The sequence below is a fragment of the Lonchura striata genome, chromosome 12, assembly GCF_050655825.1.
Source record: "Lonchura striata isolate lonStrDom1 chromosome 12, ASM5065582v1, whole genome shotgun sequence".
In the NCBI taxonomy this organism is placed as follows: Eukaryota; Metazoa; Chordata; class Aves; order Passeriformes; family Estrildidae; genus Lonchura; species Lonchura striata.
The window spans coordinates 3,925,377-3,951,645 of NC_140714.1; the positions used below are offsets into that span (position 1 = coordinate 3,925,377).

General features: G+C 46.6%; 1 protein-coding gene across 1 annotated transcript in view; it reads left to right on the plus strand.

Moving 5' to 3' along the window:
* The first annotated feature begins 25,948 nt into the window (after window positions 1-25,948).
* Window positions 25,949-26,269, plus strand: part of FOXP1 (forkhead box P1) — a 380,257-nt gene continuing 379,936 nt past the window's right edge. Inside the window, exon 1 of the mRNA XM_085590023.1 lies at window positions 25,949-26,075. The gene's annotated coding sequence lies outside the window, so the exon portion shown is untranslated. The remainder of the gene's footprint in view (window positions 26,076-26,269) is intronic.

Below are 26,269 nucleotides of genomic sequence, written 5' to 3' on the forward strand. Positions count from 1 at the left end.
AAGGCTGACTATCAAGGTCCATATTTCAAATTGTTGAAAATTTTTCATTCTTCTAAGTCCCTAGTCTATAAAATCAGGGATTCTATTTTTTTCCATATGCCTTAATTCTGCTAGTAGTTGTTAGTATTACTTAGAATAAGTGTTGATGGATATCTTCTCAACTAAAATTCAATGTTTCTTATGCCACAATCCAGGATTGGGCTTGATCAAACTGGGCAGTGCCAGTTCACAGGAACATGACAAATTGCATATTGGAATTTGCATATTGATTTTAAGACTTAGCAGAATTTTTGAACTATCATTTAATTCCCACATCTGTAGGGATGTATTTATACCAAATCATGTTGAACAGTTAATTTTTATACTCTTTTAAATATTAATTATTTTCACCTGGAGATTTGCTTTATTGAACTTGATTAAATGAGCCCCCTAGTAGTTCAAAATCTTCTAAATTGCTTAAATGGATATCAGAGAAGTGCCTACAACTTCCTATCAAAATTAATTTCTGCTGGCATTTCAATGTAAAATTAAAACATTTAACTTCCATGGTGATAGACTGCAAAGAAACTCCAGACTGAATGAAATGAAAGAAACCTGCTTGCCTCTTGGGGTGGGAACAAGCCCTGGCTGATCCCTTCCACACTGGAATGGTGCCTTCAGGCACTATCCAGAAAGACTGAAGCTTTTTCTGTAACTGGAGCACTTGTCACTTTTATCCAGGCTGTTTTGTGAATTTTGTGGAAACGTCATATCCTTGATACACCTGGGAAGGCAGGTGAGATGAGAACTAAGAGGAGAGTTCTGGCTGTGTTTAGAAGTGTTTGTAGCACCTTGAAAAGTGCTCACTGCATCCTCCTGGGGTGCTGCAGGGTGGTAGGTGGAGGGTGGTGTGGAGCTGAAGGGGCACTGCCAGCCTCTTGCATGGGCGCAGGCATGGACTGCACAGAGGAAGGAAGGGGATGCAGCACAAGGGAGCACAGGGGAAGAGGAGATGCTGGCCAGGTGGTTGAAGCCACCTGGGCAACTGGAGCCAGGAAGGAGAGCCATGGATTGGTGACACTCCTATCTCTCTCAGCCCCCTGAATCACCAGGCCAGCCCAGATATACGGGGTCTTGAGGAAAGGCACATCAGGAGATGGGCAAAGATACAAAAGAGGCTCCAATTCCCCTGATGTGGTTGTCCAGCTTCTTTATTCCATGAGATGAGGGGGGAAAGAGAGGGAACAGGAAGAGTCATGGCCTTATCTAGGCTCTGGACAGGGAGGGCTTTCTGGCTCTCCACCAACCCCATCAGAGCAGGAAGGAAGTGACCCTGCTTATCTGATCAGAGTCACGGGGGTCCCTGGAAATGGGGAAGGCATAGCCCAAGCACACTGTAACAGACTGGTAAGAGGAATGAACAGTTTTTTACTTCTGAGTGTTACACTTGTGCTGGTCTGCACCTTCTCAGGGCTGAAGACAGCCACTGGCAGCAGGTGGGGACGGAGCTCTGATGCTCCACTCACCTTTGTGGCCATCACTGACTGTTCTCTGGGCTGCAGCACAATGGCTGCTGGAGGGATTAGTTGGGAATTTCACTTAACAGGGATGAAGGGATGTCTTCTGGGGCTAGCTAATTAACAGGATTTTACTCTAGTAATTAAATAGCAGTTTGTTGAACACAACTTAGTTGATAACATCTTTGGAAAACATAACAATTAGCAGGCCAGGAAGGCAGCTTTGCCTCAAAAGCCTGTCCCCAACCAGTTGCTGGCATGGTTTTAACCTTTCCTTCCCCAGCAGAGACAGTGTTGACTATTAATTTATTTGGGTTTGGGTTTGCTGCTGTTGTTGGACAGCTCGTTCACCCTCTGCTGTCACAGCAGCTGGTTCCTCTAAGGCTTTATCTCAGCTGAAGGGACTTGAGATGTCCCACATGTTGCTCTCTCTAGCACTGCCTTCTTAATGCCAGTGCTGGAAGGCAGGAGTGTTTGCTTCCAGACAAAAGAATATTTTTATTTTTATATTCTTTCTATAGCAGATTAACCAGAAGGGATGAAAGCTAAGAGTTGTCTTAAAACATAAACCAGACAGAGAGAAATTATTGATCCCACACAGCTTATATAAACCCTCTCGTCTGCACACACATGTGGAAGGGGGAGGTGACTTCAGCTGGAAATTTTTCCTGTCTTCATCTCTCTACTTCTCCCTGTCTTATAATGATTCTCTTAGGACAATGAGGATGAGGAAATTAGATTAGACAAACAGTGGGAGATTCCACGGTTTGCTATAAAAGCCACCTCCAATCTTTGCTACACTTTGACAGCTCTCAATTTCTTAATTTGACAAGGTAATGAACACTGGATTATTTCTGAAGCCGTACGTACCACGGCACAGGGGAATGGGGGCTGTGCTCTGCACGGGGACTACCCACCCCAGCGGCTCCCTCCCACCCAGGTTAGAGAACCTCATCCCTGGGAGGGAGGTGGTGTGTGCAGAGCCAGGGCTGGGAGCTGTGCTGTTAGTGCAGGGCTCTGCAGGATGCTCCCATGCCAGGAGACAAGTGGACCTGCTTCAGGTGCATGTGTCATCTCCAAGAAGCCGTGCAGCAGCTTTTGACCTCCCTGTGTTTTGCTTGGCTGGGCAGTACATTGTTTCCTTCCACTCTCCCCGAGGCTGTGCAGACAATGGAATGGGCTGGCCGAGCCAGCCAAGCTAAATACAGCAGGAGACATCCCGTGGGTACCTCCCAGGTACAGCATTCCTGGAGTGGGAGGGTGGGCATCCATGCACCTGCATGGCTCTTGAGTCCAGCCTGGTGCTCTGCTCCTAGTCAAGGGGCAGGAAAAAGGGCTTTAAATGTGGTGGAGAAACTACCAGCTGTTGAGAACAATGTCAGTGGGAAGTGCAGCAGTTTTCTGGAGCAGTCCTGGGGTGTTCCTGCACAGCGGTGAGGCCAGGAGCAGAGTTTCAGCTTTTACTGCCCCCTCTCCAAAGTACCCATTGCAAGCCCAGTGCCTGTGATGTGCTCTGTCTCATGGAGGAGCTGGGAGTGTATCCATCAGCACTGAGGCTCCATAAATAAATAAGCACATGGGAGCAGGCTGGAAGTGAAGTAGGTATCATTCATCATGTGAGGGGGCCTGGAGTATGTTCAGCTCATAATGTGTAACAGAGTTATGAACAGGCATGGGATGGATCCCTTTCTTTTTGGATCATGGTTCTGTGTAATAAACATGCAAGACAATTTGTATAAAATAGTGAGGATTCTTTCCTAGAGAAGTCATTTAAAGCTATATTTGCACATAAGTGAACAACTCAGAGGAATGTTTTGTGGTTACATTTCCATACAAGTGTGCAAAGAGAAAACAGCCCAGTCAGCAAGTGATGGATGGTACATGTAATCCTGTGCCATGATGTGCCCTCCCTGGGTAATCACATTCCATGGCTTCCCACCAGGGAAGCACCCATCCTGGCACCCCTGCCTCCCTGCTGGAGCTGTCACAGGCGTGGGGTGGATCATATTGTAAATCCCATCAAAGGTAGAAGGTGTTTTTCCTGCATGTTTTTGGTCATGAAATAGAGGGTTTGGAGTAGGAAAATCCTGACCCAATTGCATTAGCATTGCTGGATCTTAGCAACCTTTCAAAATAATATTTGCCTGTGAAAGGACAGGGTGGCCTGCCAGGTTAACTGGGAAATGATCCTGCATTGTGACACAAGCATGGTCTGGTCTGCATAGAAAGCTTGATGGCTTGTTTTCTTTCACTTTGCAATAATTTTGGGGAGATTTTTTTTTGGTTTTTTGTGTTTAGTATTTCCCAGGCAGTTTTTTTAGTCACTCCCTACATCTACACTCTGCAGCAGCAGCAGTGCCACTCTCCTGACTATGTGGTGGGGGTCAGTGGGTGACTTCCCTGGAGTTTCTCCCAGCAGGATGCCTGACCACGAGAGCGCAGGGTGGCCTCTCTCCATGTTTTCAGAAGTAATCAGGGTAAAATTTCTCCCTCTGGAGTCAAGCTAACTACAAAAGTGATGTGAGCATCTTCATTGCCTTCATCTCCATCCTTCCTGCTTCTTAAAAAAGAAGTTTACTCTGCTGATTGTTCTCCGTCCTTGAGCTTCCTTGGAAGGCTCTTTAGAAACTTAAGTTTTTAATTAATTACCAGAAACTCTCATTTAATATTTTCTGGGGTTTTTTTTGGGTTTTTTTCTTGTTTTTCTTTCTTTTTTCACATTTATAAATTTAAAGCCTCAACAGCTCAACAAGACACCTGCAAAGAGCTAAAAGCAAGTGGATCTCCTTTGAAAGGCTGGCACTGGAGCTGCCATGAGATGGCACTGCGACATCAGGCATGGAACTGAGCAGCTCCATCCTGCCGGGGTGTGCGGGGAAGTACCTTCCTGGAGGGAGAAAAAAATGCCAAGGAAGAGAAAGGACTTATGTAAGGATAATTCTGTTATTAGTCAGGAGGAGCTGTCATGGAGCCGTGTCTGGACTGGACTTTTCCTGCTTATACAAAGCACATAATGCTGTAGGAATTCATGTATAAACAGTGCAAAGAAGAGGGGAGGGTGGTTAAATTATGAACAGCAGCAAGGAAATAGCTTTTCTTTAACTGTTGCTGGCAAATTCAGAAAGTCTTTGATTTCTGGGGAGTTTCTGAACACAATGGCATGCTAAAAATAGTCATGGTATGACTTTTTTTCTGGACTTGTGTGTTTCTCCCTTTCTTTGAGCATACAAAAAGTTTAAAACAAGCTGTAGGAACAGGGAGAAGCTGTCATGGCTGGGCAGGTTTGCAGCTGGAAAGGTGTTGCTGCTGTGCTGTGAATGCTGTGCTGCTCTGGTGTTTCTCCTTAGGGATGGGATCTCTTCCCGGGGCTCTGAACTCCTGGTAGGACATAGGGAAAGCACTTTATGTCCATAGTGGGGCAAAGCAGCATGCTCCTTATGAAGGGCCAGGCAACACTGGTGCTGTCAGGTGACATCTCTGACACCATAAATGAAACACTCTTGAAAAAATGTTTGCCAACCCTTCTGCTCAAAGCCAGGCTGAAAACATGGGATGGAGCATGCTACAATTTCTAATTAATTGTAATTAGAAATACTACACAGTGGAGGGAGCCTCTATATGCTGTTAGTGGCTTCTCCCCTCTCTTGAGCTATATGGAATATCTGCCTTTCCTTCTCTTCTCACCAAGGAATGAGCTCTTTTGGTGCTCAGACAGGCCTTTGTCCAGGTCTGGCTCTTGGAAAGTGAACACAGCTCATCAAATGCATTTCTTCACTCAGAAAGTAAGAGTGGGCTGCATCTCCATGACTTCCCTCTGGTGCTGCCCAGGTCAGAAGCAATTCTGAAGAAAAGGGCAAAGCTCATTCAGGAAAGTGGGCTGGGGATGGTGTTTCCTGTTTCCTGCCCCACAGCACAAGGAGGGATTGGTAAGTAGAACCAGCAGAGGGATTTTTTTCCTTGCTCATGTGTTAAACCACCCCTGGGACCTGCATTTCCCTGCTATTCCGAGAGAAAAGGAGCTTTGGTAAGGAGGAGTCTGGCATTTGGGCCAGCTTGTTGGCAAAAAAGCTCCTTCAGGGCTGTAACAGGTTGCAGAATTCCACCTGAGCTCAGAGATTTCACTGCTACCACTGCTGATTGAGGTCTGCTTTTCCCAGGCACCATGATCTGTGTTATCCCTGCCCATTATGTAAAAAAAAATAAAAAGAGCGTCTTGTACTTGACCCACATTTCTCTAAGGTCCTTTTTTTCTTCCCTATTTTTATCCTTAATATCTGTATTTCAGTCCAGACAAGGAGCAGAGACAGGACATGTCTCCTTCCCGTGCTGCTCTGAGCCCAGCAGGCAGCCACTCCTCCCGGCACTGCCGTACTTGGGGTTGGGCTTTTTTTCTCCAAAGGCACAAAACTTCGTTTTTAAGGGTGTTTTTTAAATGGGACTTTGGGAAATAATTACCCTTAATGCTACTTCAAAGAAGTCCCCAGCATGATTAGCTGTCCCCTAAGAGGACTGTGCCTGTTAGGAAAATACTCTGACTTAAGCATCCTGTGAGTAATACAGACTTTGAGTGATGGTACTTAGTACAAATGGGCCAACGATCTCATGCCTGAGTCTCCTAAAGCCATTCAGGAGATTTTTGCACCAATTGCAGACTATTCATCAAAATAAGATGCCAATAAGTAAGGCATTACAATGCTTTCAGAGGGGAGTGTGCCGAGTAAAGTAGGGGAATTCTGCCCCCAAATGGATATTCAATCTTATGACATGGATTGTGTATTAAAAAGGGGAATGCCTTGGCTTCTGGCCATGCTGTGATCCTAGGGATAATGCTTTATCTCCATTATCTTTCAGCTCTTTTCCTGCCTCTGCCACATGTGGACATTGAAACGACATTAACAGCCAACCCCAATAGTAAACCATTTCTGAGAGCATGTGTTTTGCTGCTTATATCCTGAGCTCTTGCATTCAAGTTTCCCAGCTTTTTCTCCATGATTCCAAGGATGCAGCAGGTACCCCTCCTATTTTTACTATGTCTCCAAGTATTTTTAAGGGAAAGCCAAGCATCTTGGCTATCTGACCCTAGGACATGGAGTGTTAAGGAACCAGTTCCCTGCAGTGAAGCCTGCAGGAGCTGGCAGCACCATGGTGACAAATCATGGGTTTGGGAGTCACCTGTGGGGAGCAATTGGTGCAGGCAAGAGACCTCTGACTTCACAGTCAAGCTGTCTGCATGTACCTGGACGCACTGATCCAGAAGTTGGCAAGGGGGTTTTTGGCTGCTGTGGTTATTCCATGGAGGAGCTTGTACTGCTGTGCAAAGGACAGGTGTTGAAGGGCCACCAAAAGGACAGGTCTGACATGGTGAGAGGGCCAGGCTGCCTTAGGTGCCAATGTCAGGGAGGTGTCATGAGGGACACCAAAATCAAAGCCCACTAGGCTTTTGAATGGGAGGGCGGGAGTGCAGGGAAGCTCCTACCTGCCCCAGACCATTTCCATTCCAATCATCCCTGTCCCTGCTGCCTCACCCATACTGGTGTGTATGGGTTTTGTATTTAAATCATTATAAATGCAAATGATCCTTCTCAATTACAAAAGCCTGTTCGAACTGGCATCTTTGAAGGAAACTCTGAAAGAGCTCCTGGCACAGCTCTTCTTCAAATATTTGGAAACTTTGCTAAGTCTCCTGTAACAAAGACAGGCACAACCTCCTGCTGCTCTCCTCCATCCTTCCTGTGAAGCTGAGTGCTCTGCCAGCATGAATGTCACTGCTCGAATGGTGACTGTGTGACGTGAGGGGCAGCAGTGGATGGAGATGCCACCTGGGACAACAGCAAGGCTGTGGTGGCTGCACTGCAGCCCATCTCCTTACTCCCTCTGCCTATCTCCATCTGCTTACATGTTGCTGCCATGGACCAGCATCTTGGGGAACACCTTCCTTGCTTCAGTATCCTCCTTATTTTCCTGCTTTGCAGGAACCCCTACTGCATTGGCCTGAGCTTTGTTTCCCTATTCTCTGCCACAGGTGCTCTCTGCACTGAAGATGCCCTGGGGCAGTGAGCTGTAGTCCAGCTGTCCCCCTTGTTGACACTGGCCAGGCACTCCTGATGAAAGGATGGGCATGAGCCATTTGGAGAGTCTGTCCTCTGGCCAACTGGAGCAGGTGGAAGTGAAATGAATGATTAAATAAACATGGTGGCCACTGCACACCCTCCAACAGTACTTCCAAAGTGCTGAAATGTCCTATTTTGGATTTGATATCTGCTATCAATTGAGATTGAAGGTATTGATCCAGGCTGATTGCTGGGGACAATCAGTAAGTGGAGGGGTAATTGACTGTCATGTCTCTCATTGATTGGGCACCACAGTTCACAGCAGCCAACATTATTTTCAAATACTTTGCAGCATCTCCTTTAATAAAGAAATACAGACTTTACGTAGCAGTGATTTATGTGCGCTGCCATTTAGAGGGTGGGTGAGGACATTCTTAGCCAACATGTCCTTGCCTTAAACAAACTGAAAGGTGCCACCAGGAAAGTGCTGGAGCAGGAAAGCATGGATTTTGGTTTGCACATGTGTCACTGTGAGACAACACCCTGCTGTGGGACCATCCCACTCCTTGCTGCTTGGCTGCAGCAGATATTAACAGAGGGCCTCTGAGACAGCAAAGGCACTGCACATGAGCCAGGAGAGTGTGACCTCCTCTCTAGGTTGTTTGAAATGTTAAAGCAACAAATGTTTTATACCATGTATTCTACCAACACTCGTTAGCAACTGATCCAGAAAAACTGTCCTGGGAGAAGAACAAATTGGGAAACATCCCAAGTTGCTGCAATCAAATCCACAAAAGGCTTGCATAAAATTTTTACATATAATCAGAAGGATGGAAAAAATATCTTATTCCCTGCTATGCACTTCAGATTAATATAGACAAATATTATTAAATCCTAATACTTATGATTACCTTGAAACCTCTTTCTGTACTTACCAGGAACAGGCAGATAAAATTGCTTTTCTCCTGGAGGAGAAACTGGGTTAGTAGTCTGCAAACTGTGTGCTGTTGGTTTTTAACAATTAAACTGACTTTGCTGCCTCTCATCTTCAAGCTGTTTTGGGTAGGAGCTGCTCCCTGTGAACAGAGGTCCAGTGAAATGAATGGGATTGAGTTGTTCAATGAATTCTTGTACCTAAATACCTTAATGAACTTGGCTTTGGAGTGGGTTCAGGGATGAAGGTCCCAGTTTTGACTCCACAAAACCCAGAACTGGTTACATTCCAGTTACAGCTAAAGCAAAGCAGCCTCCAGAGTTACTGTATGTGCTGGTTTCCCACCTGAACATTGTTTACAGGCAGATTTGGAGGGTTTTTTTGTGTTGTCTCAGATTTCCCAATGTCTGGCAGCCTGTTGGGAGCTGCCAGATGTCCAGAGACGCTGACCTCGCCTGCTAAGCATGCACAAGCTCTTTCACTGCAAACTCAAAGCAAGCCCAGTGCCTCCAGCACCACGGGTTGGCCGCACACACGGTGTCTGGCCCTTTGAAGAGTGTGGAGGAGGTCCAGGAGATGCCAGGGATTCTGTCTACAGCCCATCCCAGCAGCACAGCCAGCTTCAGTCACTGTGATGCTTCCTGAAGTCCTTGTCTTAGTGGGCAGCACTATTTGTTCAAGTCATTTGAGATTCAGAAGCAATACAGTGGTAGGAAAACATGCAGGAAGAAGCCTGTGGACTTTGTGAATGTACATAAAGCATGAAGTCAACTCTGACAGATCTGGCAGTGTGTAGCTGCAGTTCCTTCAGCACATGCTCTAAGTTCCAAAGTTGTTTTTTTCCTTATAAATGGTACTGAATGAGCTACCCTTGACTTTACCCAGATTTCTCATTAATTTTCTTCCCAACTTTCAGGTGATCAAACCCCATTTCAGTGTGTCTTGGACACTTCTCACCCACCACAGTTGCTGAGTCGAGCTGTTCCTCACCTTGGGTTTCGGTCTGTTAAACAGCTCAGCCCAACCTGCTTTTGGTTTGCTTTGTCTTGACTTTTTGGTGCTGCTGGTGAACTGAAGCACCCATCTCTCATGTCAAGGGCAGGGCTGACTGGGGAAGTCACTGAAGCCACCGAAATTTCACAGTGACAGGTGGCAGCCCTGCGGGCATCGCTCATGAGTCAGCCACGCCGCGGGGCAGCGAGGGCGCCTGAGGAGGTTTCTCATCCCACCCAAGTTTCCTTTCCTGGGAAGCAGGGTGGCTGTGCTGGGGTGCGTGGGCTGTGTGAGCTCCCAGAGAGTCAAACCCAAACTGAGCTGACGGAATAGCTGTAGCCTCAAGCACCCCAGCAAAAACCTCCTGTGCTGGAGGCTTAAACTGCTGATTACACAGAGCTGGCTGGCCCTGGGTCACAGTCGAGGTGCTGGCTCAGACCATGCTTAAATGTGCAAGAGAAACAGAAAAAATGCTGTGCTAGATGGGGTCAATGCATCAGTCACTTCAGAGAGAGGTAAAACCTACAAACAGCAGCCATGTGTTGCTTACTCCCCCTCAGTTTTTTCTGTTAATCCCAACATTCCTATACTGGTGGGTTTATGGAAGTGTAAGACTGGGATCCCCTCCGACCCCTCTTAAAATAACTTGTGTGAGAGCTCCACACATGCTTTTAGTGAGCAACTGCACTCTTTCCATTGCATCTGCTGAACAAGGGATGATGGGAAGGAGGAGGAGGAGGAAGGTTGTGGGAACCAGCAGTTAATACTGAAGGACAAAAAAATGTACAAGTGTAGTGTCACAGCATTAATTTACACAAAACAAGAAGCATTTCTCTTTATTGAGTGGATATATTGCAGGAATATATGACAGGACAATCAGGGCAAACGCATGCCACAGTGAAAGAAGAGTTAAACAGCATCAAATCATCCCTGTGATGGATCATTAAGGATGTTGAGTCTAAATGTGTGGTAAAATTACAGCATCCTGCAGATGCTCCTACACCAGCGACTTATTTTACATATTGCAAGGTACAGAGGTAATTCCTAGTAGCAATTGCACACAAAGACCAACCTATCTCACAGTGAATGCACATTTGGATTGTTGGACAAGGTGAATTTTGAGGGGTGAGGGGGACTGAGTTGAGTTGCTGCTGCCTGGCATTACAGCTGCCTTCAGCTGCAAATGGGACTTGTCTTCCTGCAACCTCCCCACTTCAGACCAGCCATGTGTACAGAAGGGATGGATCAACAAGGAGTGAGAAGGGTTAAATAAACCAGGACTAAATAGGTAAATGCTGAGGAATTCTCTTTTTTAACATGTATATATAGTGTAAAAAAATTTAAGGCAACATTCCTCCTGCTAATTAGTGTTTTCTCGGCACTGCGAAAACTACAGCTGTAGGAAGAATTCAGGAAAAGTAATCAGCAGCACAATTAAGCAATCTGCTATAATGACAGAACACAACTTTAGGGATAGAATAATCAGAAACATATATATTTCTCCTTCTTGATTTTCATTTCCCACCCAATGATTTGCCTTTGCAGGGTGTATATAAAGCAATGCTGATAGAAATGCCCATATTTCTCTTCTACAGCTTGTAGACCTTGCTGCAGTGAGGATGCCCATGTTAGTTCCTGCCAATCACTTACAACTAATGTTATTCTTACTGTAATTTTTGAAAACCTTATGTTTGATGTTCTTTAATCCTGATTTTGCCACCCTTTTACTCCTTTAAGTTAGAGGGTCCAGCTCCTTTAAGTGGAATGTATCCAGACAAGAAATCCTGGAGCTGAGGTCCCTTTTTTCCCTGCCAGCCATCCCACCTAAGGAAGCAGAGCAGGGAGATGCTTCACACTGTGTTTGTGCAACCTCCAGCTCCTGCTCAGGAGAGGAAAAAACGCCTACACCTGTGAGCAGACAGTGAGGGGAATGGGCCTGACCTGCTCCATCTGCACAAGCTGTTTTCCCAGAGCTGCCTCAGGCTATTGGAGCCCACAAGGAAGGTAAGCTCCCCTCCACCGAGGTGGTTTGGAAGGGGGAAGGGAAATATGGCCCTTGAGAAGGGGCTCCCATGCATTTCAGCTCTCTGCCAGTCATGGACCACGGCTGATTGGGATGAAGCCATAGGAGAGAGGGAAGCTCTTGTGTTGCTGTGGGGAGGTAGGTGTTCTCCTTGGGTTCTGCTCAGGGGGTTTACTGGCTGCTGGGAGCGGGGTGATCTCATGAAAAACTGAGGGGGAAGCAGTTTTGGTGGAGTAAGGAGTGATCTGTGTGCTGTGATAGGCCACCGTTGTTACAGTAGGACTTGGTGAGTTTTGTGGTGGTGAGTTGGGGTGTGTTGATGCCCTGTTATCCTACCATAATCATGGATTTTCCCCCACTCATTCCCAGATGGAGCTTTTGCTTATTATTCCCCTATATGGAAAGAGTTGGCTGGTCCTGGAGGTTCTTAGAAGTGGCTCAAGTTTGTAACCTCTGGTATGGTATGAGTGAAGGCCTCATGTGTTTTGAATTCACATGCGGCTGCTAAAAACTTAGCTTCCATCAGAAATCAAGTAGATGTTACATTGAGGAATCTTTATAAATGCAATTCTCTGGTTTGCATCCTACCTAACCTAATGAAATGACACTATGAAGTTTTATATTTCAAGAATTAAATTTTTGTAATGGGATAAGTGCAGCTGGAAGCCCAGCACTTTTATAACCTGAAAAACTTTTATTTTTGCTTTAAGGGATAAGCTTGAGATAAAAAAGAAACACATTACACTGAGGAGCCCAGCACTGCCTCATGAGCAGAAAGACATGAGTTCCACCTGCTTCAGGCACTAATGAAAAATCTTGATGCCACTTAAATCAGTTTCTGGTATTTGTCTTAGTATGGCAAAAGATAGAGTATCTTGGTGGCCAGATTCTTCTGTTGCTAAAGCTGGTGAAAAGTCATATTACCATGACCCCTTCCAGAGCTCTCAGATCAGAGCTGATACTCTTCTGCAAGTTCCCTTTTTATCTAGGACACTGGCTTGCAAGTAAGCAAACACATACACACACAGAGCTGTTCCTCCTTTACCTGAGTGCCCATGTTGGTGGAAATCATTGGGATCACTGGGTCCAGGAAGCAGAGATGTATCTGTAAAGCTCATTCACAAAATCCTCAACCATGGAGAAATGCTGGGTTAATTTTTCATCTGAGTATCAGCTGAAAGTAATGTAAACCCCAAATTAATGCAGACAATACTTAGTCTGGTCTGCAGGCCCTCTGTATTTTTGAATTCTTTTCTACTAAAACTCAATAAAAACATGGGGGTGGAAGGTGCTGCTGGGAATTTGCTTTTTGTTCTGCTTAAGTGCTGTATTTCTCAGTAGTCTTCAAGTTGCTCAGCATGAAGATATTGTTACATTAGAACTACTGTGGGTTTAACACAATTCGGAATTTGCAGGCAAATGGATGTATTGTGTTGGGGCTTATCCACAAAGGACTGTGAAACTACAAATTACAACCCAGCTGCATTCTCTTATCTGGATTTTTTTCCCCCCATATGCCTGTGAGTCCTCCCCTGTTCACAAGCAGAAGGTGTAAGGAGAAACCCAAGTAAGAAAAATAGACATAGGCCTGAAGTCAGAAGGGGCCCTGATACTGGAGACCTTGCCCATGTCTGTGGATGCTTTCTATCAGCAGAGGATGTGATGCCTCTGGATTTAGTGGTTTTGTGATTGCCTGAGAATTTTATTTCTGAAATTCTCCCTAGAAAACTGTGGCAGATGGGGTAATAGTCAACACATCCAGAGAATGCTTCTCAGACAAGGAGGAAGAAGGGGGCTACTGATTCTCTTGGATTGCTAAATGTGGAAATAAAACAGAGGATCCACTCATGTTGTGTTCTCAGCTGTTGTGGTCCTTCTCCTTTCAGGAAATGAAAACCCCCCAGCAGGTCTGTGTGGGAGACATAGGAGACACACTCTGCAGTAGTTTGAGACAAGGCTTTAGCAGCTCTTTTTAGTCCTAGGCAGGTTTTGCTGACCTTGTCCCAGTTATAGAGCCGGGGCCAGGTTATGTACCAGAGCCCCAGGCATGGACACCTGGCTTGGGGACAGCACTGGAACAACCAGGTCTGTCTGGACAGAGGTGCTGCACCATAGAGAGAAAAGTTCTTGGCTTTAATTCTTCTCAGCTGATTTGAGTGATACTCTGCACACCTGCTAGCCAGTAATAGGCTGAAAATTTGATGACCCCACCATAATGTTGTTTATTTGCTTCCTTTCAAATGGCTGTTCCTATGAAGGATGCTGACAAATGGGACCTGAACTTATGCATTTAGTGGGCCAGGAAATAAATATATTAGAGAGACAGTAGTTCTTTGGACTCTTCTGAGACTTGAGAGTTGCTGGCCATTCTGTTTTCTGGCTCAGTTTAAGCAGCAGAAATGTCCATGTGTTCTGTCAAAGCACTTTACTTGTGACAGGCAAAGTGCTGCCCTGACCTGGAAAGCCATTCAGAGCAAATAAATGCATTAATTCAATGTGCAGTATCTTATATTTGATACACACCACTTCCTAATCACTTTACTGAACATCTGGATTGCTTTGAAATGAAACCAGTGATGGCGTCATCTGCAATTTGGACATGGGATCCATTTCGGAAGGCTTTTTCCAGGAGAGCACCTCTTGGATCTTGGTATGATTTAGGTTGGGTCTTACAGGTCTAATCCAGAGTAAATACAATTAAGGGTTGCTTCACTGCTGAAGGAGGACAGAAGGTAGCCCACAGGAGCCAGATGGGCCCTTTGATACTTACAGTCCAAATTGTAGAAGCATATTAAAAAGTGCAGTTGTTACCAAGGAGCAGGGATTTTACATATGTCTGAAACAGGGTCTGTACCCCTTTCTCTTAGGGCAGTATGGGGATGTTCTTGTGGAAGAAATGAGAATAATTTATTCTGATTGTTAAGTTAACATGGTACAAGAGGTTGAAGTTAACCCTGTTGTGCTGGTAGAAGTTGCAAAGGAGCACCAAGGGAGCAGAGACACTGAACTGGCTGCTGTATGTGAGCGAGAGTGATGCCTTAATGAATGAGAGATGCACTTGCATTGCAACTCAGGCTCAGATGAGCAACAGCAAGAACTATTTGCAGCATCTTTTTATCAACATCTGTTTGTCTCTGATTTTATGGAAGTGGAAAACAATCCAATTGATTTTTGTTTTTTCCTTGTGTTGAAATTTTGCACAATTGTTTCTGTTATTTTGGCAGCCAAAATGATACTGGAATGTTTCACCTTCTTTTTCCAAGTTTTTGAGCTGAGTTGTTCAGTTGAGGTTTGTCACATAAACCTGTTGCTAGCCAAATTATAATCTTTATATCATAAGCCTTTTGCTGTTTATTTCTTTTTCTTTAAAACTCCAGCTTCTGGAATCATAAGAATGCATGAAAATCTCTACTCCTGCTTTCTGTCATGTGTTTGTTTTCCCTTGAGTTTTTAGCCCTGAGAACTGTGGAGAAACTTCTGGGTGTCATCTGAGAGATGAAAAATGGAATTCATTAAATTTTTGTTTGTTTGTTTTTGTTGGTTTTTTGATTGTTTTGTTTTGTTTTTAAAATACCACTGGGATAATTTTCGGAAACTATGACTCATGATTTTCAGTATTTAGATTTGGAAACGCTATAGTTCTCCATGCTGCTTCCTGACCAGGAATGTTGGAAGAAGCCATGTGGGGCTCGTCTCCATGGACAAGTTCCAGCACAGAGTCAGGGTGTGAATTCCCAGTGCCCTAGTTAGGTTGCACAGATTCCCATGAGGACACAGAGTGTGCAGTACCTGCATTCTCAGGGCATGTCTCTGTAACATGCAGCCCTAGAGATCACACCAACCTGCTCCAGCTTTGCACTGAAGGCAGCAGGGCCATTCTGTGCTTCAAACTGCACTTGCTGGCAGGGACACAGCTCAAGGTGATGCTGCTGTGGGGGTATTGAACACCTCCCAGCTGTGCTGGGCTGGGTGGTTGTAGTGGCTGGGATACCTTTGGGTGCTCTGGGTGATGCTGAGCCTCCTCAGGTGCCCCAGGCTGGCTTCTCCTCCTCCTCTTCCTGGCACCCATCCCCTATATCTGAAGGGGAAAATGAACTGGCTTGTTTTCTGAGCCTGCTGGTGAGGACTTGAGGCTCTGGAGCCGACCTTTCCACACAGTAAAAATAAATGTGCTCAGCTGCAGCCAAGGGCCCTGTAGGGAAAGCAGTGACCCCTATGTGAGCTTGGAAGGCTTTGTGAGGCTTGTGTGACTTGGTTTAACACTGGAACTTGCCTGTGGATTCCCAGCCTTCAGATTGCTTTGATATGGCTTGGATCCTTGGAGTCACAGGCATGGGAAAACTCCTTGGCAGCCAGTGGGGAGCACACTGGATGAGGATGGGATGATCTTGAGGGAGCAGTCTGAAGTTCCTTTTGTCCCCATCAACTGTACAGAAAAAAAAGAAAATGGGCCAGTGTGTATACCTGTAAAAGGGGACAAAGGGGAGAAGCAGCCTTGGGAATTATTCAGCCCCTGGTGACAGAAAAGCTGTGGTAGCTGCAGGATACCTGCCGTACCCAACACCAAGTTTGAGCTGCTGCTGGGATATAACCCAGGAGACAGAGATGTTGCTGCTAGAGCAGCTCCTCTGGCCATGCCAGGTGGGAGGGAAGAAGCTGCTGTGGCTGGAGCCCTCCTAGAAGGGTGCTCTGGCATGGGAAAACCAGGATGCTGCAGGGTGCACCAGGGCGGAGGAGGGCTGGGAGCAGGCTGAGATCTCTGCCCCTCAGGAAGCTGTGAGGGACTTGTGTGTTTTCCAAGGCAGCAGAGACAGGATGCTGAGGGGTGGGAGAGAGACAGATTTCCTTCTGCACTGAATAGACTGGGGTGGGGGATGGTGGCTCCAGTTTAACCCTTGCCTGTTCCTTTCATCTCCAAAATGAAACGGTGGCTTAGGAAACCATTCCAAGAAACTGCATAAATGAGAGGCACAAAAAGTGCTGGGATGTTGGCACCAGGGTGATGCTGTGAGTTTATTATCCCAGTTCTCTCGCCCCCAGGCATGTCTCCCTGGCTCTGGCATTCCTTTTTACTTTGAAGTTTGTTTGTTCAGTGGCACTGGCATTGTTATGACCCACATGAACACCAGTGATGCCAAGGGAGAGGCTTATGGGACATTACCTTGTGTCAGGTAGAAGCAGCTTGTGGGAGACAGCTGCAGATTTGGGTGCTGTAACAATTTTTCAGCAGAAGACTGAAAAGATGGGATTTCATTTGTCTTTTACATCAAGGGTGGGGAAAAAAAATCTTAGAACTCCTGAAATGGTTTCTTTTCTTGTTCAACAGTGAAGGCTCTTCTGCATCTCTTGTAAAATCATTAATAGGACAATCTAGAGGAGAAGTGGAAGAAAACCCAACTACCATCACCTCCCACCCCCATCAAACCCTTGGAAATACTGTGGAAATAGGACCTGCATGAAGACCTATAGGGCATAAGTAAATGAAGAACTTGGAAGAGGTACCTGGAACATGGGAATCCAGAGAAAAGTATTTTGTTTACTGCACCAGAGTCTCCCAGAGCTGTGGAGAGTCCACATGGCTGAAAGTTGGCAGCCAGGCTGCAGGTGTGGTGAAGGAGAGGTGTTTTCTAAACACACCAAATACTTATTGCTCTGGCCTTTTGTAGATAAAGATCAGCTCTGACTTTAAAAGAAATTACAGCAGAAGTCTTGTATCTGGGAGGATGAATACCCGCTTCCAGGTCGGGCTTTGTAGAATTGAACTTCATAAACAAATTACTTGATGTGATTAGCCAAGTCAGAGTGTTGAAGGAAATGTGCCTCTGACTCTGACAGTATCGGGGTGGAAGCTGTAATGTTGGCCAGACAATTATCGTGGGTAGGAACAAACAGCCACAAGGTTCTTGGGTGTGAGGTTTCCCATTGAAACAATATATTTTCTCTGAAAAAAAACCCATAGCAGAAAAAAAATAACCCTTCCTGAAAACCTGATTTTTTTCCTGAGATTCAAAACACTGTCTTGACTCTGCAGATGTTTGATGTGCAAGGACAGAGAGCAATTGAGAACCAAAAAGAGCTAAGAATTTGTAGGAAAACATCTGGTATCTAGACTGACCAGATAAAGAGTTTTCGGTAGCTCTGAAAACATTTCTGCCCTATGATTGTGCTGCTAATTTCAGTGGGAGAAACAGTCCCTGCACTGACATTATTCAGTTTTACAAGTTTGAAGGTTGGAATACACATATATTGGCCTACTTGTCCCTAAGGTAAGGGTGACTTTAAAAAAAAAACCCAACTAAACAAATAAAAAGCAAGCAAAAATTTAAATGTTTTGATGATGACATAGGCAAAAAAATATTGCAAAAACAAATAAAAAACATTTAAAGCCTGAAATGGAATTGCAGGCAAGACAAGCTGACCTTCTTGGAGCCTGCTTCAAGAAACAAAAACACTTCCTCATGCCAAGGATGCTCTGCATGAGCTGAGCTTGCTTGGTCTCAAGCTGATGACAGTAGCTTTTCCTGCTCTTGACGAAACAAATAATGCAGTGGGGGGAAGATGGTTCTCTGTTAGGACATTTTTTTTTTCTTTCTTCCAAAAGGGTTATCAGCTGCCTGCCTGGTACCTGAGCCCATTCACAAACTGGGTGAGGCTGGACAAGCCATTTCAGCCAGGATGAAAATCCTACCACAGCTGGGATGTGCAAGGGTTGGACAAAACACTGCTTTGTGCTGCTTGGAAATTATTCACTTGGGATAAAAATAGATGTTTAAGAGGAGATTTCCACCCTTTCTCAGGTGGGATTAGCTATGCTTTGGTGTTTACAGGAGGTGACAATGGGAGAACAGGATGTGTTGTGCTGTTGTCTAAGAGCAGAAGGGTAGGTGGGAACCTTCAGGCAGGTTTCTGCCTGCAGTGCTTCTGGTTTGGTACACCTGGCCTGTGTCAGGCAAACCTGGATTGCCCTGTGTGTCCTCATGAAGCTGGGCAGCACAGGGCTGAGGACTCAGCAGCCACCAGTGTCACCGCGTGTCCCCCGTGAGCTGGCAGCATAGGCAGAGGCAGTGCTGTGTGCAGAAATGAGAGGGAGGGTGGGGAGAGGTGCTGGGACACGTGGGCTGTGCAGAGTGCAGTGTGTGAGTGGGACCAGGAGTGCAGGTGACATCCCTCCCTCCCTCCCTGCCATGAGCACTGTCCATCCCACCCAGTCCAGCCACCGCCCCCAGGCTCTGGCCAAAGTTCCCACCCCATCCAATTGCTCCAATTAGTGCTGTGGGGTTTTTTTTCTTTATTAAGAAGGTGGCTGGAGACCTGCCTGTGTTTGAGTCCAGCTCCTTTTAATCTGTCCCAACCATGATTGAGGTTAACAGAGTTTCCTGCCCAGCAGCCTCTTTGGCAAATTAGAGAGAACCAGTGAGACACTGTCAATAAACTTCCCACTTTATAGATTTTGTCCAGCAGAGCCTGAATAAATTGGGTCATGCTGCCATATGTAATCCTTGCACTTGAGGTTTGACCTAGCTCCTGTGCAAACCAGTGGGCAGGGATGTGTCTGGGAGCTGGACTGCAGCTCTGGCTGAGGCAGCTGAATTTTGAAAGAGCTGGGGTGGAGCCCTGCTGTTCATTTTTGTGGACCAGTTTCATTTGTATGGGAAGATGATTGATGCCTTCCCGCGGGATCTTTTGTCTGTGCTGGAGTGTGTCTGGAACAACATTGCCAAGATACCTTGGGGCTGGGTTAGGTAATTATTTTGTGATTAGATACTGGAATCAAATAAATAAGTTAATCATTTTACAAGTTCAGAAGAAAATACATTTATTTAATCTGAAACTTCCTCACAATAGCAATGTGTAACTCTGTCGTCTTCTACATGGTGTTGGCCTCAGGTCAGATGATTTTCCACCAAATTCACTAGCATTTCATGGTCCTGGTGATGCAAGTCACCTGTTTAGAAGGAGGTAGGATTCTTGTCTTTCTCTCCTTTGGGCACCTGATGAGAACCCTGCAAGTGGTGGTGATGGGCCATCAGTTTTCACAGTTCATATTGGCAGCGCAGAAAAGATTAGTGCATTAACAGGGGAGACTCCTCTTTCGAAAAGAGGCTTTAAATGATGTCAAGAACCACCACAACGATATGGTTTTTACATAAATAATAATTAATTACATGTAAATCAGACTTTTCCCCACCCCTTCCATTAGTATCGTCTTTGCTAAGCTCTCTGTCTTGTTTCTGTCCACTCACTGAGTAGCTGAATGGCAACAGACATCATTTGCAATGCTAACGTCAGATACGGGTCAAAATGGACAAGGAAAACACAACCCAGGGTTTTATCAATGCAATAACAACTAGTTCTGTCTAGAGATGGCAGCGTCCTGGGGTTTAACCTCTTCACTGCCACAGAGCCAGAAACAGCAGGAATTTACTTTCCTGGTTTCCTGTTCTGCTATTTGTAACTTATTTTCATCCCTTTCCTTCTCCTGGCCACTCTCTTTTTTTCCCCCTTCTCTTCCCTTTCTCGTGTTTACTTGAGCATCTGGTAGTGTTTATCTCCCAAGACACAGGAGACTTGTTGTTTTCATAGATATGTAACTAGCCTAAAAGCTTTAATCTTTGTTGATGTTGGACTTTTGGATTAAGAAATAGTCATAATAGTGGAAAAAGTTAAGATGAAATAATACTTCAGCATAGAACACTTTGGAGACAGCATCAACAGAAAACCCTTCAGAGGGACAGCTGCAATTACTGTATCTCCTTCACAGGCAATGCTGAGCTTGTGGGGAGAGCAGGGCAGGGAGTGAGGAGACCAATTCCCTGAGATGAGACTGCTTGTTCCACTGGAAGCTGAAAGTGTGGCTTGTCCTCATGGAGATTTCTGCATGTGCTCCTGCAGCAGGAGTTTAAGCAGACCCAGAAATGCCAACAAGATGTTAGAAATCTGTTTCCATCTCTGCTAGCTTCCAATGCTGCCTTCCAGGAAGGCAGGGAAGGAGCCGATCTGGCTTTTAGAAGAGTCACACTGCACATGACCAGGGATTTGAATACCCTGTGGAGTAAATGTGCTGGAGGTCAGAGTAGGAGATGGTGTTTTGGATTTGGTCTCTTGCTCTAGAGAAGTATGCTGGTTTTCTCTGAAAGCTTCAGAGATGCTGGGATTGGGTTAATTAGAAGTTGTCAGGATACAGAGAGAAGTGTTGCTGTCATCAGAGAGATGTAGAAAGTGTTACAGAAATTGGGTAGCAAAAGGCAGGTAGGTGTCTGCTATCTGCAGAAGATCTTATTTGCTGCCTTCCCAGGGGACTAGGCACTGTCCCAAACCTGCAGCAAAGTCAGCTAGGCTGGAAGCAGACCTGCAAAATCTGGGTGGCTGCTGCTTTCCTAGCAAGAATATATTCAGTTGCTAATATTGTAAATGCTTGCTGGTACATTTTTATAGCAATAGCATTTATGTAACTTAAGATTTTTATGTAATTTAGGATTTTAAATTAAATGTCTTAATTCAGGTGCTACATACCTCACTTTCCACCCCTGCTCTCCTGCCACAGAAGGTGTAAACCTGACTGTAACCTCTCCCAACTTTTTGGGATAGAACATTTTTGGAAAGCCCTCACTTCGGGAAGGCAGCAAGCTGATGAAAGGGAGCTTAGCAGTAATGAACCAAGCTAATAAATTACCTAATGTCACCTTAGGATAGGTCTGTGGCCACCTGTCACACAGCAGCACATCAAGCTGGAGATGCACAGTCGGGCTCTCCTAACCTTTGTACCTCCTCCTGCTAACCAGGGAGCTGGTTCTGGAAAAGACCTGGCCTGTGGAGTGCTGCAAACTGAAGGGTAAAATATTAATAAGCCAAAGAGGAGCTGGAAGTGTCAGTGAGGCTCCTGCACAGTGCAGCCATGGGGGAGAGTGCTGCTGGTCTCCACACAAAGGGAATGGCAAACGGTTTCTCCACAGAAAATTTCACCCGACCAATTTTTTTTGCATGCAAAAATGCAGATTCAGCAGCACCAAAACGGTCTGTGCACACATGCCAAACTTGTCATTTATAAAAACTCAAAAAAGCTCTGACAAATGCTGAAGCTGTTAGTTTTGACACTTCTGACATGAAACACTTTGATTTTTCATTTTGAAACTACTTTGTGTTCAAAATGTCCTTTAATTTTATTTTCAAGCAAGGGGGTGTGTGTCTTTTTTCTTATTCCCCCAAAAAAATCAAAATTGAAATGAAATCTTCAGATTGACTCAACATGAAATTGTTCTTGGATTTTTGATTTCACAAGGCTTTTTTTTCTTAGATGTGTTTGGCTTCAAGTCACTTCTTTTTCACCCCCAAAATTTGCCAGTTGGTTTATCAAGAACCACAGCGAACATCAGTCCCTTTGAAGGGGCGCAGCTGCCACAATAGAATATTTTTTTTTCATGGCTGTCAGTTGCAGAAAGAAGGGAAAAAAAAAAAAAAAGGAGCCTTGCTTTTGCTTTCCAGGAGATTGAGTTCATTTTCTATCTGACAGGGATAAATAATAAACAGTATTTTTTTCTTTTTCTGCTGTAAGGGATTGTGTTACGTTATCTGTTTAAACATTCCGTTACATTTTAGTAATGTGAATAATGATTATTCCTGTGCTTCTGAGCTCTCTCGCTTGGCTCGGGCGCCGGAGGTTCAGGAGACACCTGGCATTGTTGACAGAGTGCTGAACTTGAACGCCTCTCACTGTGACAGGGCAAGCCCAAATATTTTGGGAAGAGTCCTTGTTATGTTACGACAGGGGTTGGTAGCACTGATGCTGGGGACAGGTTTTGCTTTAATACAGAGCTGATTATGCTTCATTATTCGGGGAACAGCGTGAACTTGGGCAGGCGGGCTGCTGGGAGAAGGAGGATTGCACTTGGGCACTTCATATTTGTAGGATGTGCTGAAGGTCTTCCAAGAGATGCTGTCTCTTAGAAGAGGTCAGTATAGGAGGTCCTGAAAGATGTTTTTACTGTGGGTGAGAAAGTAGAAGAAATAAAGCTTTTTTTTCAAAATAATATAAATGTTTAATGAAGCCCCTACGTGTAGACAAATACCTGGGGAAGAGCTTGTATTAAAATACCTTTTAAATCATATTTTCTATCCCTCAAGGTGGTGTTTGCTTCCTACAGTGTACATCTTCCCTCTTTGATTGGTTTCCTCTCCTGAAGTCAAGCTGCATCTTGGCAGTGCTTTGTGCATCTCCAGTGCTGCACGAGTGTCCAGCACGCGAAGTTTCATCAGTCATGGACTTTTAGCAAGATTGGATGTGTCCTGGAGTTTGCCAATTCACGTACAGCACGTAATTATATTCAGGAAGCAATAGGAATTAAATGACATTAATTCCCATGAATATTCATTTAAGAATCTCGACCAAATTCAGGCAGATTAATAGTCCAGTGAAAATACAATGGCTATTCATTGCCCCCACAGGAAAAGGAAATATGTATTGGCTGGCAGCTCAGGCCAAATGGAAATGTGCTATAGAAAAGTTATCTCTGGGTGGCTTCTGGTACAGTGGTGGCTGGAGGGACACCTCCAGGAGCAGAGAAGATTACTGTGGGTATGGATGTGGGGAGCCTTTCCCATCCACTGGGAACCCAGAGGAGTCTGGGGTGAATCCAAGACTCGTGTCTCTGCACTGCCTGTGCAAATCCAAACCAGCTCTGACTGCAGAGGAGCTTCTCTGGACTCACAACAGAGCAAAATGTCATTTGTTCTGTGCCTGACTCCCTCTGCCCTGTGCGTGGAGCCAGGCTGCAGCCTGCTCTGCCTGCATCGTGATGCTGCAGGGCAGCACATCCTCTTCTTTCCCTTAAACACAGCACCAAGCTGGCTGTGCTGCTGGCTGCCTGCTCTGCCACAGCCAGCCCAGCACCAGCCCTCGGGGTGGCTGTGGGGCAGCCCTGTCCTGCCAGGCACCTCCTGGCACATGGGAGCTCAGTTCTGTTCCAGCTTGTCCTCCCAGCACAGGCCAGGACATGGTTTCTACTGTGGCCAGGGAAACTGGGAGAGAGTATAATAGCAAAAGCAGATGAAGGATGCAAATACATTTGAAACGGAGGGATCACAATTTGGTATGCTGGAAACCCCCCTCCCCAACAACAACATTTTATTTAATTCCATTTCATTTAAAAAATATCTAGGTTTGGTTGTAGCCCTCATTTGGAAGAACTTTTCATTTTGTCAGACAAGCCAACTTGAGACCTTAGCTGTGTCACATTATCTCTTTGTGGGACTTCCCCGGTTGGAGAACAGATCCACCTTCCACTAAAGTTGGTGCAAGTGCTGCTAGAGCATGGGGTTTAGTCTCTAAGCTGATGTTTACACCTTTTAAAATTCCCCCTCATAGGCAAGTTGACGTTTCCTACCCTTGAAGTTCTCTGAGCTAAAGAAAGGTCCAGTTATTTTACAGTGCTTGTGTACCATGTGGGCAGAGGTGCATTTTCTACTTTTTTGAAGGTTATTTTTTGCCAGACTGATCTGACTTGCCCCGACTACACCAAAAACAAGGAAATGTGGAGAGCAGCTATCACCATCTTGCCAAGAAAGAGTTTTGCCTCTAGTTGCAGTATGAGCATACTCACAGGGCTGCTTCTGCTTGTGCTTATTTGAAACAAAAGTCAGATAATCATAAAACCAGGCTGTAAATCCAATGTACATTTCTCTTTATGTCCGCCAACTTTTTGGGGCAGTACATGGTGTGTATCTCATCTTTTCATGTCTGATGTAAAAGGTAAAATAACAGCTGAGTACCCACATGGGCTTTGCACCTACGCAGGAGTGCCAAGTGGGCCAGGAACCCGCCGTGCAGCCTGGTGATGTGCTCTGCAAAGCCTCATAAACCAGTGACTAAGGCAGAAAGGACTCCAAGGCCTGGCTCCTGGGACATTGGAGGTGTGGCATTACAGTAGCTTGGAAAACATTCTGACTTTATAACAAGTAACACCTATAATTACAGAGGCGTCATCACCTTCATTTTTTTTTTTTTTTTTTTTTTAGCTAACAAGCTGTAGTTGTAGCCTGTATACATCCCTGCCAAAATCTGCGAAGTATTTGCTCTTGGGATGGTTCTACCGGTGGTGGGAATATCAAGCATCTTTCTCCAGGCACTTGTAAAACAATACAGCAGTAAACAATTCAAGCACAATTAGCAGCTACATAGGCAGAAGGGGAGGGAGAAGTCCCACCGCTGGTACTGTCTGTGGAATTAATCATGTTTTACAGAGTTGATATACTGGTTTGGATGTGTGAAGTTAAAAACAAGAGATGAAGAAGTAGCCAATAAGTGTTTATTCGAAGCTGAAATTTAAAACAAGTATTGTTTCATAGCGGTAGAGAGTGTTTAAAAAATGCAATTTTAACAGGTTTTGCTCCATTTTCTTCCTACTGAAGAAACAGATGAACTAAAAAATATAACAAGATGATGTTCGCTTTTAAAGCTGGTGGTCCCGCCAGGTCACACAAACCCCGGTGTCTCCTGCGGTACCGGAGCTGCAGAAGCGGGATGCTGAAATCTCCGCTCCCGGCTCTCGCCCGTTCCCGGCCCCGAGCGCTCCCCGGTCTGAGCGCACCGCTCCGGCAGCGGCGCGAGCATCACCTCCGCAAATATTTATTTGCAGCGATTTTCCGCTCTTAATTATTTAAAATATAATGAATTACGCATAAGTACCTCGCTATTAGGGTAATTCCAGGTCTTAATTGCTGCCGGAGCGGCTCCCGCCGTTCCGCCGGGAGGTGGCGCCGCGGGCCCGGCGCTGCTGCCGGAGCCGCCGGGGCCGGGCGGGGGACCGGGACCGGCACCGGGACTCGGGGAGCGGCTGGGCGCAGCGCGGGGCTCCCGCGGGCGCGGCTCGCCCCGCGGTAGCGCTCCGGACGGCGTGTGAAACCATCGCCCCCGGCCCCGGGTCCGTCCTGCGGGCAACCACACGAGTTCGCCGAAAAAGCAGGGAGGGAAGAAAGCCGGGCGGGTCAAAGAAAGAGTTTTTTTTCCCCCGAACGAGTCGGTCGCTCGGTAACTTGGCGGCCGCCCGCTGACTCCCGCCCGCAGCGCCGGGCAGGACGCGCTCCATCCCCGCGGGGCGCCCGACGAGCGACCCCCGTCCCGCCGGCGCCGCGCTGCTGCCGGCAGCGGGCCGGGGTCCCGGGCAGGGCAAGGGGCTGCCCGGCCGGGCCGCTCCCCTCGCCTGCTCCGGCCGCCGTCAAGCGAGCCCCCGCGCCGCCGCAGGTTCCAAATCCATCGGTGCTGTTAAAACTCGCGGCGAACGAGTGCCGGAGCCGCAGGGCTGGGGCAGCCGGGTGGTCCCGGCTCTGCCCCCGCGGGCGCTGCCACCCCTCTCCTCGGTAGCCCCGACGGCGCGGCCGGAGCGCTGCCGCTCCGCGCACCCACCGAGATGCGGACCCACTGCCGCGCAGCGGGACCCAGCCCGGTCCCCGGGACGGTCAGTCCCGCCGAGCGGCCGGTGCGCGCCGCTGCGCACCCGCGCAGTGTGTCTGAGCGGTGTTTGCGCCCACAGCAGCGGGCGCTGCGGGGCGAACGCAGGCAGCGCCCGCTTCGCCGCTCCGCGCAGGTAAGGCGGCTCCGCGGGTACCTGCGGAGGGCACTCCGGGGTCCCCCGCATGCCTCAGCTCCGCTGGCCTGATGCCCCGCTGCCTCCCGAGCGGCCGCGGAAAAGTTGGTAGGGGTGCGCAGCGCTGCGCGCCCGCCGACGGGGCGGCCCCGGCCGGGCGCTGAGCTGTCCCTCGGGGTGCGGAGGGCCGCGCA